The sequence below is a fragment of the Mobula birostris genome, chromosome 15, assembly GCF_030028105.1.
Source record: "Mobula birostris isolate sMobBir1 chromosome 15, sMobBir1.hap1, whole genome shotgun sequence".
Classification (NCBI taxonomy): domain Eukaryota; kingdom Metazoa; phylum Chordata; class Chondrichthyes; order Myliobatiformes; family Myliobatidae; genus Mobula; species Mobula birostris.
The window spans coordinates 36,706,815-36,719,748 of NC_092384.1; the positions used below are offsets into that span (position 1 = coordinate 36,706,815).

At 39.3% G+C, this 12,934-nt stretch overlaps 1 protein-coding gene across 5 annotated transcripts in view; it reads left to right on the forward strand.

Moving 5' to 3' along the window:
- Positions 1-786: 786 nt before the first annotated feature.
- Positions 787-12,934, forward strand: part of snx20 (sorting nexin 20) — a 29,272-nt gene continuing 17,124 nt past the window's right edge. The window contains exons 1-3 of one of the 5 annotated variants that reach the window (XM_072279159.1): positions 787-934; positions 9,755-9,801; positions 10,258-10,397. The gene's annotated coding sequence lies outside the window, so the exon portion shown is untranslated. The remainder of the gene's footprint in view (positions 935-9,754; positions 9,802-10,257; positions 10,398-12,934) is intronic. The other 4 variants (XM_072279160.1, XM_072279157.1, XM_072279161.1 and 1 more) reach the window with 4 other exon arrangements.

The following is a 12,934-nucleotide window of genomic DNA, read 5'->3' on the forward strand; positions in this document are numbered from 1 at the left end:
CCTTTGCTAAATGGTATTGGTCCATGGCATAATAAAGGTTGGGAACCCCTGGTTTAGATGATTATTGGTTGACAATTATTATTGTCTCATTGTGAACACTCTAACATTGAGCTGCTTTTAAATGATATCCCATGAATGGATGATGGGAAACAAAGTATTGAGCTTTTCCATCTTACATTTGAAGTATTTTGCATGACTAAGTCTAAATTTGAGCTTTATATTTGTCCTTAACTGAAAAATCTTGCTAGGCTTTTCAGAATGTTACGGATTTTATAACCATCGCTCAACATGATTTGATGCCAATTGTTATCAGCAAGTCATTGAAACTTGCTGTTGGGCAAGGGGCAGCTTTCTCTTAAGATTTTAAATACACTATTTATAAATTAGTGAGAGCACGAAATGGACACTTGCTGGCTGAAAATTAATTGGAAGTACTACTAATAATTTTGCTCTAAGTAATGCTTCAATAGTTTTGCTCTAAGTAGTATTTCAAAGCATGAAGATACATTTAAATGAGATTACAACATCCTAAGGAAGCATATAAAAGCATAAAGCTTCCTATGACATTGTTATACCACTTGTCTATGATAGCAATCACATAAAAATGGTATAATTGCTCCAGGTTTATCACTGCCAACATAAATCTAAATCAGGTTGTAAATGTTCTGAATGGGTTCAATATCTCTTTAAAATAACTGACAAAGAACACTTTTACTTTGCATAAGCTCCTCCTTTACAGGAGGTCAGAGGAACTGGACACTATTTTTGTATTTCCTGCAAACACGTAAATGCCTTGTCGTTATCAAAACTGCCAGCATCTACAGAAATGTGTTTCGGTTATATAAAGCTGGGATTGTACTTTATTTGTTTACATCTAATATCGCAACAATTTCCAGGTACGGGTCTGTTCTGAACTTCCAGGAAGACATTAAAGGTTAGTTTAAGCTTTGAATTCAGTGCTTCCTATTTTGGAGATTACAATAAAGAAAATATATTGCAACAATATAGTTAAAGGCTAAAATTTTTCTTAACTTCCTTAGTATTTAACAAATACTTTTTTGATCCTACTTGCCTTGATTTAACACATTTTGGGTTCCTCATTACTGCATATTTTAAGGAAATTTTACTGAACAATTGAGTTACATAGTTTTATCATGAGTGAGAGGCACCCATAGTTTTGAACAATACAGTGATGACTCAGTTATGGCCGTGACAAGGTAGCTGGAACTCACAGTTACAGTAGAGATCTTAGCTTAAGTTACATGTTTCTTATCTCTAAATAACACTTAAATAGAATTTCAAACAATCATTTTTGTGCATGTAATAATTTTATATATATTAAAATTAGTATAACTATTTTTCAGAAACTAAGGAAAAACAAATTACATTTATACTTTACATAAGCTCCTGTTTCCTTGCAAGGTATGATAAGAATTACTACAATTAAAAGGCCCAAGACTTTTTTTATTTCTTCCAAAACTGTAGTCTTTTTATCATAATTGCATCCACATAAATATGAAGGGAAGAAATAGTACTGGCGGTATGTCATGTGGTCTTTAAACCTGTTCCATCATTTACTAAGATTTTGATTGATCTGATCTTGGTCTCCGCTCTACTTTCCTCCTTTTTTTTTATAACATTGACTTCCTTGTAAATCTGTACATTTAAAAAATCTGTATGAGCTTAAGTTGGATGACTCACACTCCACAACTCCCTCATGCAGAGATTTCCAAAGACTTGTGAACCTCCAGGAGAAGAAATTACTCCTCCTGTGCTTCTTAGATTGGCAACCACTTACTTAGGAATCCATGCCCCCTTGTTCCAAATAGCTGTACTTGGGGAAAAACACACGAAGCATCTATGTTGTAAGGCCCCCTCATAACACATTCTGTGGCCATTATATTAGGCACCTCCTGTTTGCGGTCTTCGGCTGCTTTAACTCATTCATTTCAGGGTTCAAAGTGCTCTGTGTTCAGAGATGCTCTTCTGCACACTATTGTTATAATGTGTGGTTATTTGAGCTACCGTCACCTTCCAGTCAGCTCGAACCAGTCCGGCTATTCTCCTCTGACCTCTCTTGTCAACAAGGTATTTTCAAACACTGAACTGCCACTCACTGGATTTTTTTTTGTTGTTTTTCACACAATTCTCACTCTCAGACACTAGAGACTGTTGTTCATGAAAATCCCGGGACATCAGCATTTTCAGAGATACTCAAACCAACCCGTCTGGCACCAACAATCATCCACAGTCAAAATCACTTAGATCACATTTCTTCCCCATTCTGATGTTTGGTCTGAACAACAACTGAACCCCTTGATCATGTCTGCACACTTTTTTGCATTGAGTTGCTGCTATATGATGGGCTGATTAGAAATTTGCATTAATAAGCAGGTTTACAGGTGTCGCTAATAAAGTGGCCACTGATTTATTATACACTTCAACATGATCAGCTCTTTTTCTTCTAAACTCCAATGGTACAGACCCAAAATATTTAGTAGAAAATCTCTTCGTCCAGGAATCAAACTGGCTAATCTTCCCTAAACTACTTCCAATGCGCATTTATTATTCCCTAAATAGATAGACCAAAACTGTACACAATGCTTCAGGTGCAGTTTTATCTAAACCTTAGTTGGAGCAAAACTTCTCCATTTTTATATTTTCTTTACTTTAAAGACCTACATTCCATTTGCCTTTCCGCAACTTTTGCTGTACAATCATTCTAATCTTTGTGATTGTCATACTTATTTTATAGACAATAGACGATAGGTGCAGGGGTAGGCCATTCGGCCCTTCGAGCCAGCACTGCCATTCACTGTGATCATGGCTGATCATCCACAATCAGTACCCCGTTCCTGCCTTCTCTCCATATTCCTTGACTCCACTATCATTAAGAGCTCTAACTAACTCTTTCTTGAAAGCATCCAGAGAATTGGCCTCCACTGCCCTCTGAGGCAGAGCATTCCACAGATCCACAACTCTCTGGGTGAAAAAGTTTTTCCTCAACTCCATTCTAAATGGCCTACCCCTTATTCTTAAACTGTGGCCTCTGGTTCTGGACTCCCCCAACATCGGGAACATGTTTCCTGCCTCTAGCGTGTCTAATCCCTTAATAATCTTATATGTTTCAATCAGATCCCCTCTCAGCCTTCTAAATTCCAGTGTTTACAAGCCCAATCGCTCCAATCTTTCAACATATGACAGTCCCGCCATCCCGGGAATTAACCTTGTGAACCTGTGCTGCACTCTCTCAATAACAAAAATGTCCTTTCTCAAGTTTGGAGACAATACTCCAGGTGTGGTCTCACCAGGGCCCTGTACAACTGCAGAAGGACCTCTTTGCTCCTATACTCAACTCCCCTTGTTATGAAGGCTAACATGCCATTAGCTTTCTTCACTGCCTGCTGTACCTGCATGCTTACTTTCAGTGACTGATGAACAAGGACACCGAGATCTCATTGTACTTCCCTTTTCCTAACTTGACACTATTCAAATAGTAATCTGCCTTCCTGTTCTTGCCACCAAAGTGGATAACCTCACATTTATCCACATTAAGTTGCGTCTGCTATGCATCTGCCCACTCACCCAACCTGTCCAAGTCATCTTGCATGATCTCAACATCCTCCACACATTTCACACTGCCACCCAGCTTAGTGTCATCTGCAAATTTGCTAATATTACTTTTAATCCCTTCATCTAAATCATTAATGTATATTGTAAATAGCTGCGGTCCCAGAACCGAGCCTTGCGGTACCCCACTAGTCACCGTCTGCCATTCTGAAAGGGACCCGTTAATCCCTACTCTTTGTTTCCTGTCTGCCAACCAATTTTCTATCCATGTCAGTACCCGATCCCCAATATCATTTGCTCTAATTTTGCCCACTAACCTCCTTTGTGGGACCTTATCAAAGGCTTTCTGAAAGTCCAGTTACACTACATCCACTGGCTCAACCTTGTTCATTTTCATCGTTACATCCTCAAAAAATTTCAGAAGATTAGTCAAGCATGACTTCCCCTTCGTAAATCCATGCTGACTTGGACCGATCCTGTTACTGCTATCCAAATGTGCCGCTATTTCATCCTTTATAATTGACTCCAGCATCTTCCCCACCACTGATGTCAGGCTAACTGGTCTATAATTGCCTGTTTTCTCTCTCCCTCTTTTCTTAAAAAGTGGGATAACATTAGCTACCTCCAGTCCTCAGGAACTGATCCTGAATTTATAGAACATTGGAAAATAATTACCAATGCGTCTACGATTTCTAGAGTCACCTCCTTAAGTACCCTGGGGTGCAGACCATCAGGCCCTGGGGATTTATCAGCCTTCAATTCCATCAGTCTATCCAACACCATTTTCTGCCTAATGTGAATTTCCTTCAGTTCCTCCGTTACCCTAGGTCCTCCAGCCACTATTACATCTGGGAGATTGTTTGTGTCTGCCTAGTGAAGACAGATCCAAAGTACCTGTTCAACTCATCTGCCATTTCCTTGTTCCCCAGAATAAATTCACCTGTTTCTGTCCTCAAGGGCCGAACTTTGGTCTTAACTAATTTTTTCCTCTTCACATACCTAAAGAAGCTTTTACTATCCTCCTTTATATTCTTGGCTAGCTTGCCTTTGTATCTCATCTTTTCTCCCCGTATTGCCTTTTTAGTTATCCTCTGTTGCTCCTTAAAAGTTTCCCAATCCTCTGGCTTCCTGCTCATCTTTGCTATGTTATACTTCTTCTCTTTTATTTTTATACTGTCCTTGACTTCCCTTGTCAGCCATGGTTGCCCCTTACTCCCCTTAGAATCTTCTTCCTCTTTGGAATGAACTGATCCTGCACCTCTGTATTATTCCCAGAAATACCTGCCAATTTTGTTCCACTGTCACCCTGCTAGGGTATCTTTACAGTAAACTTTGGTCAGCTCCTCCCTCATGGCTCCATAGTCCCCTTTGTTCAACTGCAATACTGACACTTCCAATTTTCCCTTCTTCCTCTCAAATTGTAGATTAAAACTTATCATATTATGGTCACTACCTCCTAATGGCACCTTTACCTCGAGTTCCCTTATCAAATCTGGTTCATTACACAACACTAAATCCAGAATTGCCTTCTCCCTGGTAGGCTCCAGTACAAGCTGCTCTAAGAATCCATCTCGGAGGCACTCCACAAGCTCCCTTTCTTGGGGTCCAGTACCAATCTGATTTTCCTAGTCTACCTGCATGTTAAAATCCCCCATAACAACGGTAGCATTACCTTCGCGACATGCCAATTTTAACTCTTGATTCAACTTGCACCCTATATCCAGGCTACTGTTTGGGGACCTGTAGATAACTCCCATTAGGATCTTTTCGCCCTTACAATTTCTCAGTTCTATCCATACTGACTCTACATCTCCTGATTCTATGTCACCCCTCGCAAGGGACTGAATTTCATTCCTCACCAACAGAGTCACCCCACCCCCTCTGCCCACCTGTCTGTCCTTTCGATAGGACATATACCCTTGAATATTCATTTCCTAGCCCCGGTCCTTTTGCAGCCATGTCTCTGTTATTCCTACAACATCATACTTTGCCAATTTCCAACTGAGCCTCATGGTCATCCACTTTATTTCTTATACTTCGTGCATTCATATATAATACTTTTAATCCAATACTCCCCTCACCTTTCACATCGATTCCTATAGCACTTGGCCATACTCTCCGATCCCTTCCTGAGCTTTCTGCCCTGTTAATTCTGTTGTCTTTATTCTGTTTTCCCTCCATTTAAATAAATTATAACTACTCATTTTTATATCAAAAGGAACAACATGCAGTATTTTATCACATTATATTCCATCAGCCAAATTCTATCGCAATTCCCTTAATATGTCCACATCTCTGTTTAGAATCTTTATTCTCCTTCCCACAACTTGCTTTCCCACCCAGTTTTGCACAACCAGTAAATTTGGTTCAGTATACTCAATCCCTTCATATCTGTCATTAATTAAGATTGTAATTAGTATTTACCCCTGGAATAATCCTTGTAACATGAAACTAGTTATAGCTTGTCAATCTGAAAATGACCTTTTATATCTGGATTTTCTGTTTTGTATTATTTAGCCAATACTCCAGTCATGTTAATTTATTAGGAACAACGCCACAAATTCTTGCCCTTCTCCAGTAACCTTTCATATGACATTTTATGGAATGATGTCTGAATACCTTTGAAGCCTTGAAGCACAATTCACTTGTTTATAGCTAAAATCACCGTGGTTGCAAAGTGAAATCTGTAACAGTGTGCATTTTAAAATTGTTCCAGAAGCCAATGTCAATCAGGTGAAAGTGGCACATGCTTAGGTGAAAGAGAAATTCTGGCAGAAGTATTGACTTTTTGCATGCATCCTGACTACTTTTTTTCTAAAAGCATCTTCCCTTTAAATGGATCCGTTTGCACCTGAAAGCTTATTGTTTCCCCTTTTCGAGCTTGCTTTTGGCAGCACAGCCTCAGAACTGTGTGCTTTTGTGAGTGCTGATGCCAAATAGCCACTTTTAATGCAAGTTTCAAAGAGCTTTTTGAATGTCATCTCTCACACCCACCATTAGCAGATGGCCACACAAGCATGTTTACCTCCAAGTCTGAATAACAAAAATATCATTAGTGGGATTTGTGGTAGCTGTTTTCTTTTATTAGATCAATTAATTGAATACTATTATGACTCTCTGCCTCATAGAATATAGCACAGGCAGGTGTTTAATCAAAATGGTTCAGTACATCAGAAGTAAAAGGGGACTCGTGTGACACTGGCAATATGCCACACATTTCTGAGCCACTTTGGAATGTGTATACTGAAAGATAAGAACAAGTTTTGTTTCCGTTGTTGAAACAGTGTCAGGAAGTACTGTGACGGGTACTGTGCAAAAAAAAAGCTGATGGGATTGATTTCTCTGTCAAGACCATAGAAGTGACAAGAAAACCTGACCTTTATCCCAGAGAAGACATCATCTTAGACAGATACATATGATTATTTGAGGAAAAATGTTAATCCAAACCATATCAAAAGGTACAGGTTTAAACTACAGCAGGTGCAGTTAAAGTTCATGAATTATTTGTTTGAATAACGGCTGGATAACACATGAAATAAGCTTCTGGATAGTAGAGGCAAAAATCTTGAAATTAATTTATAATGACTGATTGTGCGGTGGAATCAGTTTTATTCCTAAAATGAAACCAGGGGTTCAAATCTTTAACAGTCATGATTCAATTCATTAACTCTGAATATGAAAAGTCACTGCACTTCACTAATAGCTTCTACCATTGGATGGTGGTCTTTCCCTACACTTCACTATTAGATTCTACCATTGGACAGTGGTCTTTCCTGTAGAAAACTGAAAGATTGGCTGATAGAGGGCTGTGAAATGTTAAAGGAATTTGAGAGGGTAGGTGCACATAGTGATTTCAAAGCTGGGTACCATAAGTATAACTTAAATCCAATGAGACATTCACAGACATCCCACCCTGCAAAAACTCATTTCTGGGAGGTAGCACCATCAATTTGCAGGAGACTCCCAGGAGAGGTGGGATGTCTGCAATAGAGTAGCTCCTTAGCAGCTAGCCAACTAGTTTAAATAACGTTAGTTATGCTAATGAACGAATGGCACCTGTTAAAACGCACCTCATCACGTCTTTTACTGTCTTAACCCACCATGGGCAATAGAAAAGTCACTGTTGCAAACAGTGCAGCGAGCACCACTGTCATTATTTTTGACCCCTATTAGGCAGGGGTACACTTCAGTGTAGTCTGGGGTGACGTACGTTTTATATATTTTTTGGAACACTCTGCCATGGCGCGCTCTCGCTCGCGCGCTCTCTCTCGTGGTCGCTCGAGCGCCCTCGCTTGAGCGCTCTTGCTTGCTTGCTCTTGCTCTCTCTTGGTCGCGCTCTCTCGCTCTCTCGCTCACTTGCTTGCCCTCACTCTCTCTCTCATGCGCTCTCTGTGGTGGTCGCTCTCGCGCTCTCTCTTGCTTTCTCTCGCTCGCTCTCAAAAAAATTGATTTCCGTGATATTGCATATAATTTGCGGGCATCAGGGAGCCACTATTAATATGCGGGAGACTCCCGGAACTTCCGGGAGAGGTGGGATGTCTGCATTCAGCAGAGACTCTTCAGTCAGTGAGTGGTTGGAATGTGAAATAAACTGCTGTACAGTATAGGTAAGGTGAATAGCATAGATGCTTTTATGAGAAATCTAGATGAGAACGTGGGAGAGAAAGGGATGGAAGAGCATGTTGATAGGGTGCATTGTAGTAAGGTGTGAAGATGGATGTTTGGAACATAAACACTAGCTTGCACCAGTATAGTCAAATGGACCATGTCATGGCATTCCACGTAATAATACAGTCACCTCTGATGATGTGAGCTTACTTACTTGCATCAAGTTTTGATACATATGTGATCAAATATTTTTACCCTCCTGTAACACATTAGCTCAAAATTCCAACTTCAACATTCAAAGTAAATTTATAATGAAGTAACGTTTGTACATATACATTACCATATACAACTTTGATATTCATTTTCTTGAAAGTATTTACAGGGAAAAAAAGAAATACAGTAGAATTTATGAAAAACCACACAGAAGCAGACAAAGACTGATAAACAACCAATGTGCAAAAGAAGACATACTGTGCAAATAAAAAATAATACTGAGGACATGAGTTGCAAGGAGTCCTTGGAAGTGAGTCTATATGTCATTGAAATAATTGGTGATGGAAGTTATCCACACCGGTTCAGGAGTCTGATGGGAGGGTAATAACTGTTCCCAAACATGCTATGCTGGCACTGAAATGCATGGCAACAGTTGCAGCTTCCCCCAGCACATCCCTAAATGCATTGCTTATTGATGCAAAATAATGCATTTCACTGTATGTTCTGACACTTCGGTGTACTTGGAATCTGCATCAGAATCTGGTGGCGTGGGACCTAAGGCTTCTGTATCTTCTGCCCGATGGTAGTAGTGAGAAGAGGGCATGGCCTGGATATTGGGGGTTTGATGACGGTGCACATCAAAGAGATTTGTGACCTTTGAATGAAGTTTAATGAACCTTCTCTTCATGTGTACGGATTTCAAGTTGTGGTATGTTACTTGTACTCAGCGAATTGATTCATCCACCCTTAAAGCAGCTCATCGATGATGGTTCATTAGAAACATCCATTTTCATCCAGGTCAAAATACAAGCTGCTGGAGGAAGGTCAGGCAGCATCTGTCATGAGAAATAAATAGTTGGCTTTCCAAGTCAAGCCCCTTCAATGAATATCCAACATTTCAGGTCAAGTTCCTTCAGTGGCTCATTTTTTGCTCTAGTTTCCACCGTCTGCAGCTTCTTATATTTTTATTTAGGTCAAACTGCCTTCTTAACAATCTATTACTTATTGCTAATTGATTTAGCAAAAAGTACTTTGTAGGCTGGATCATAAGCGCAAGAAATTCTGCAGATACTGGAAATCCAGAGCACACAGACATAATGTTGGAGGAACTTAGCAGGTTAGGCCACATCTACAGAGAAGAATAAACAGATGACATTCTGGCCAAGTCCAAGGGGTTCAGTCCGAATCGTTGACTGTTCATTCCCCTCCATAGATGCTGCCTGACCTTGTGAGTTCCTCCAGTATTTTGTGTGTGTTGTTGTGGGCTAGATAATAAGTACTCACAGATCTAACTTGGTTTTGTGATAGTGGGTAAGCTTGGATATGCTTAATATAAGACTCACAATATTTCTGTTTCCCTCAGCCTGATGATGTGGAAAGATTCTATGCCTACTCAACTGATCATAAAAGGTAGCATTAGTACTTTTTAAATCCACTTTTATAGAACCTTCACAAGATTATTAGCAGTATTTACATAAAATGCTTAAAGATTAATAAATGTGCTTTTGTGTGGACATCCAGGAAGTGTATGAGTGCATGCAAAACTCAGACATCTGGATATGTATGTCCCTTTCACCTAATGCACAAATAAGTTTGCACTATCAGAAATCTGGAACTGTTGACAAAAGTTCTCTTTTGGCAGAATCACTTCCCATTTTTACAATCTATTTTTATATATGTTTGATTGATGCGTTCAAGTCATTGTAATTACCATGCTTATCAGAAGGCGTAGACCTCCTGGTTGGCTGGAGAGTTGGTTATTATGGGTTTCTTACAACCAAAGAAAATTATTATTTGAAAATTATAGCCAACAGAGAGACAAGGTTAGGAGAATGTAACTAAAAGATTTTCTCCTTAATTTTAAAGTTAAATGAGGATTGAAGAGGAATGTTGACATTAGAGAGGAGAAATCTTTTCAGCAATTCAGGACAACAGGGTTTGACAGACTCCTCTAGGTGATTGATCAGATAATTGCATCTACAGTAGAAGATCAGAACTATCACCAGGTATGTACTGCCGACCCTCTAGTGACTCTGCAACACAATGGCTGGCCATTTTGGAAAATTCAAGGCTGCTGAGTATTTGCAATAAAATATTTCGGAATAGGATTGATGTGGAGGAACTGCGAATGAAATGATTACTAGCTTATTAAATCAATGGATGATGATATAAAGAGGAGAAGTGTGAGTCAGTGTCACAGATCAAGACCCTCACTTCCTTTTGGCTTCATAATCAACGCTTAATATAAGACTTAATATAATATACTTTTAAAAGATGTTCCCAGTATAGACAGTATTTACGTCATTATTTTGATAGATATCAATGTTTCTCTACAAATCTATGTTGAGCATATTTGCTAAGACTGTCATTAAGGATATAACAATGCTTACACAATCCGTGTGTAAGATCTCTTGAGAGGGAGGATGGGTTGGGGATAGGGTGTGAAGGCTAGTAAAATATAAGGGCAGTGATCAGTATGACATAGCAGGATGGGCTCAGAAGTTCTGTGGCATGAGAAAAATTCCATGGAGTCACAATCACATGTCACGCACACGCACGCATCAGTTGGACCTGCTGCAAGATGTATCTGAAAATGGCACATGTACTGCACATTCATAATTCATCCATCCAGAAATACACCTATGACACATAGTGCAACAGTATTTAAGGTTTACACTGGATGCTTTCACCATGCCCCTTTTTGGCTGTGGATTTCAGTACAAAACTGGTCAGTAGTGTTCACTAGACCCACTAGCTGAAGTGAAGAGTCTGGGATTCAGTGCCCCAGTGACAACCCTTAATTCAACTTGGCAGATGAAGAATGACAATGTACTGCTTGAGAAAATGTTTTTAGTGATAGTTTTTGCTTTTATGTCAGACTTTTAATCCTGGGGAGAATTATTCCAAACAACAATCTGCAAGGAATTAAGACTATATATACCTAAGACACAAAGGTAATTCTGAAGGATAGTTGTGTGTTATAATGAGCTCTTTGGGCTTGTTTTGGGAGCCAGAGAGTGTTGAGTTCCAAGGTTTTTAAGAGAACCTCAAATGCTTAATTGTTGTTTAATGAGAGTTGTTAATCATTTAGAATTCCCTGTGATTTTTCTCATGTGACTCACTCTTTGTAATGTCTCTTTGTGCATTCTTGTTAAACTTGTTAAGTTTATTTTGCTAGACTCAGGGACTCCATGTTACTAGTATTATTTAAGTGGACGCCTGATTAGCACTAATCGCGGGGTCCTAATTTTGAGAATGTTACATCTCGTGGTGTCATTCAGCTGAGTTACTGATGATCTGTTGGAATTCTTATGAATAATATCTGTTTGCTGTATTTACATTGGAGTCTGTCTTTCCTCTGCACTGGGATTCTGAGATTGCCATCACACATCATGACATGTGTTTTACCATTGTTCAGGCATAGTTCCTTGTTTTTATCTGCTGGTTTAACACTGTACAACTTGGCAGAAATATATCAAATCAACAAAAAACACTGACTGATATTGGCAGCTACCTATTTTGAATACCACTGGTATGTATCTGTTATGCGAATAGAATAGCACATTATAACCTAATAAGTTGTATGAGGCATTCTGCTGAGTTATGATTAAATTTTGGAACCAAATTTATATTTCTGATTGCACTTGATAAAATGTTTCATAATGTACATATATATATCATCCTCACATTAACTTGTTGAATTGGAGTTTTCATTCAGTTAAAATTATCTCCTCTCCCAAGAACAGAAACCTGAGTAGACCACTTGGCTCACTGTGCCTGCCTTGGCATTTAATAAGAGCATGTAATAGGAATAAAAGGAAAGTGGCCACGCCCTCTTCTCACTGCTACCACCAGGGAGGAGGTACAGGAGGCTGAAGACAGACTCTCAATGTTTTAGAAACAGCTTCTTCCCCTCAGCCATCAGATTCCTGAACGGCCCGTGAACTCAGGAGATTAAACAGAATGATTTACAAAATCACTGTTGTTGTGCAAAGGCAATGTGAATATAGTATCAAACCACTGGAATTATTATTGAGAGAAATCAAATGACTTTTTTTCCATATATATTTAGGGCCCTCTGCACTCAAAGAATATTTGAAGATACCAATATCATTTGCACGCTAAGCCAGTTGTAATGCAGGCAGACCCCACCAGAAGAGCAAGGCTTGGAGTTTCTTAATACTGCCTTTAAGCCTCACTATTGCAACAGTGGCAAGCTGTGAACATTAATGCGCTGCTTGCTGCTCTGGAGCTTCTGAATTTTAACTATATTCCAGAAGATTGCAAAGCATCTGCCTAATTTGCCACAGCTCAATGCTATGGAATTCTCTGCAGTATGTTAAGTATTCTGAATTCCATTCTGACCTCCCATGTGTCGGCTCTGTGACTACAGAGGTTTCCTCTGCATTCTCTGTTTTCCTCCCACATTTCAGATACGTGTTGATGTTAATTTCCTCCAGTGCAGATGGGTAAAAGGAGAGTCTAAGTTCATTGGTATTGAAGGAATTGTTCTGAGAGCTTGGCAGAGACTCAGTGAACCAAA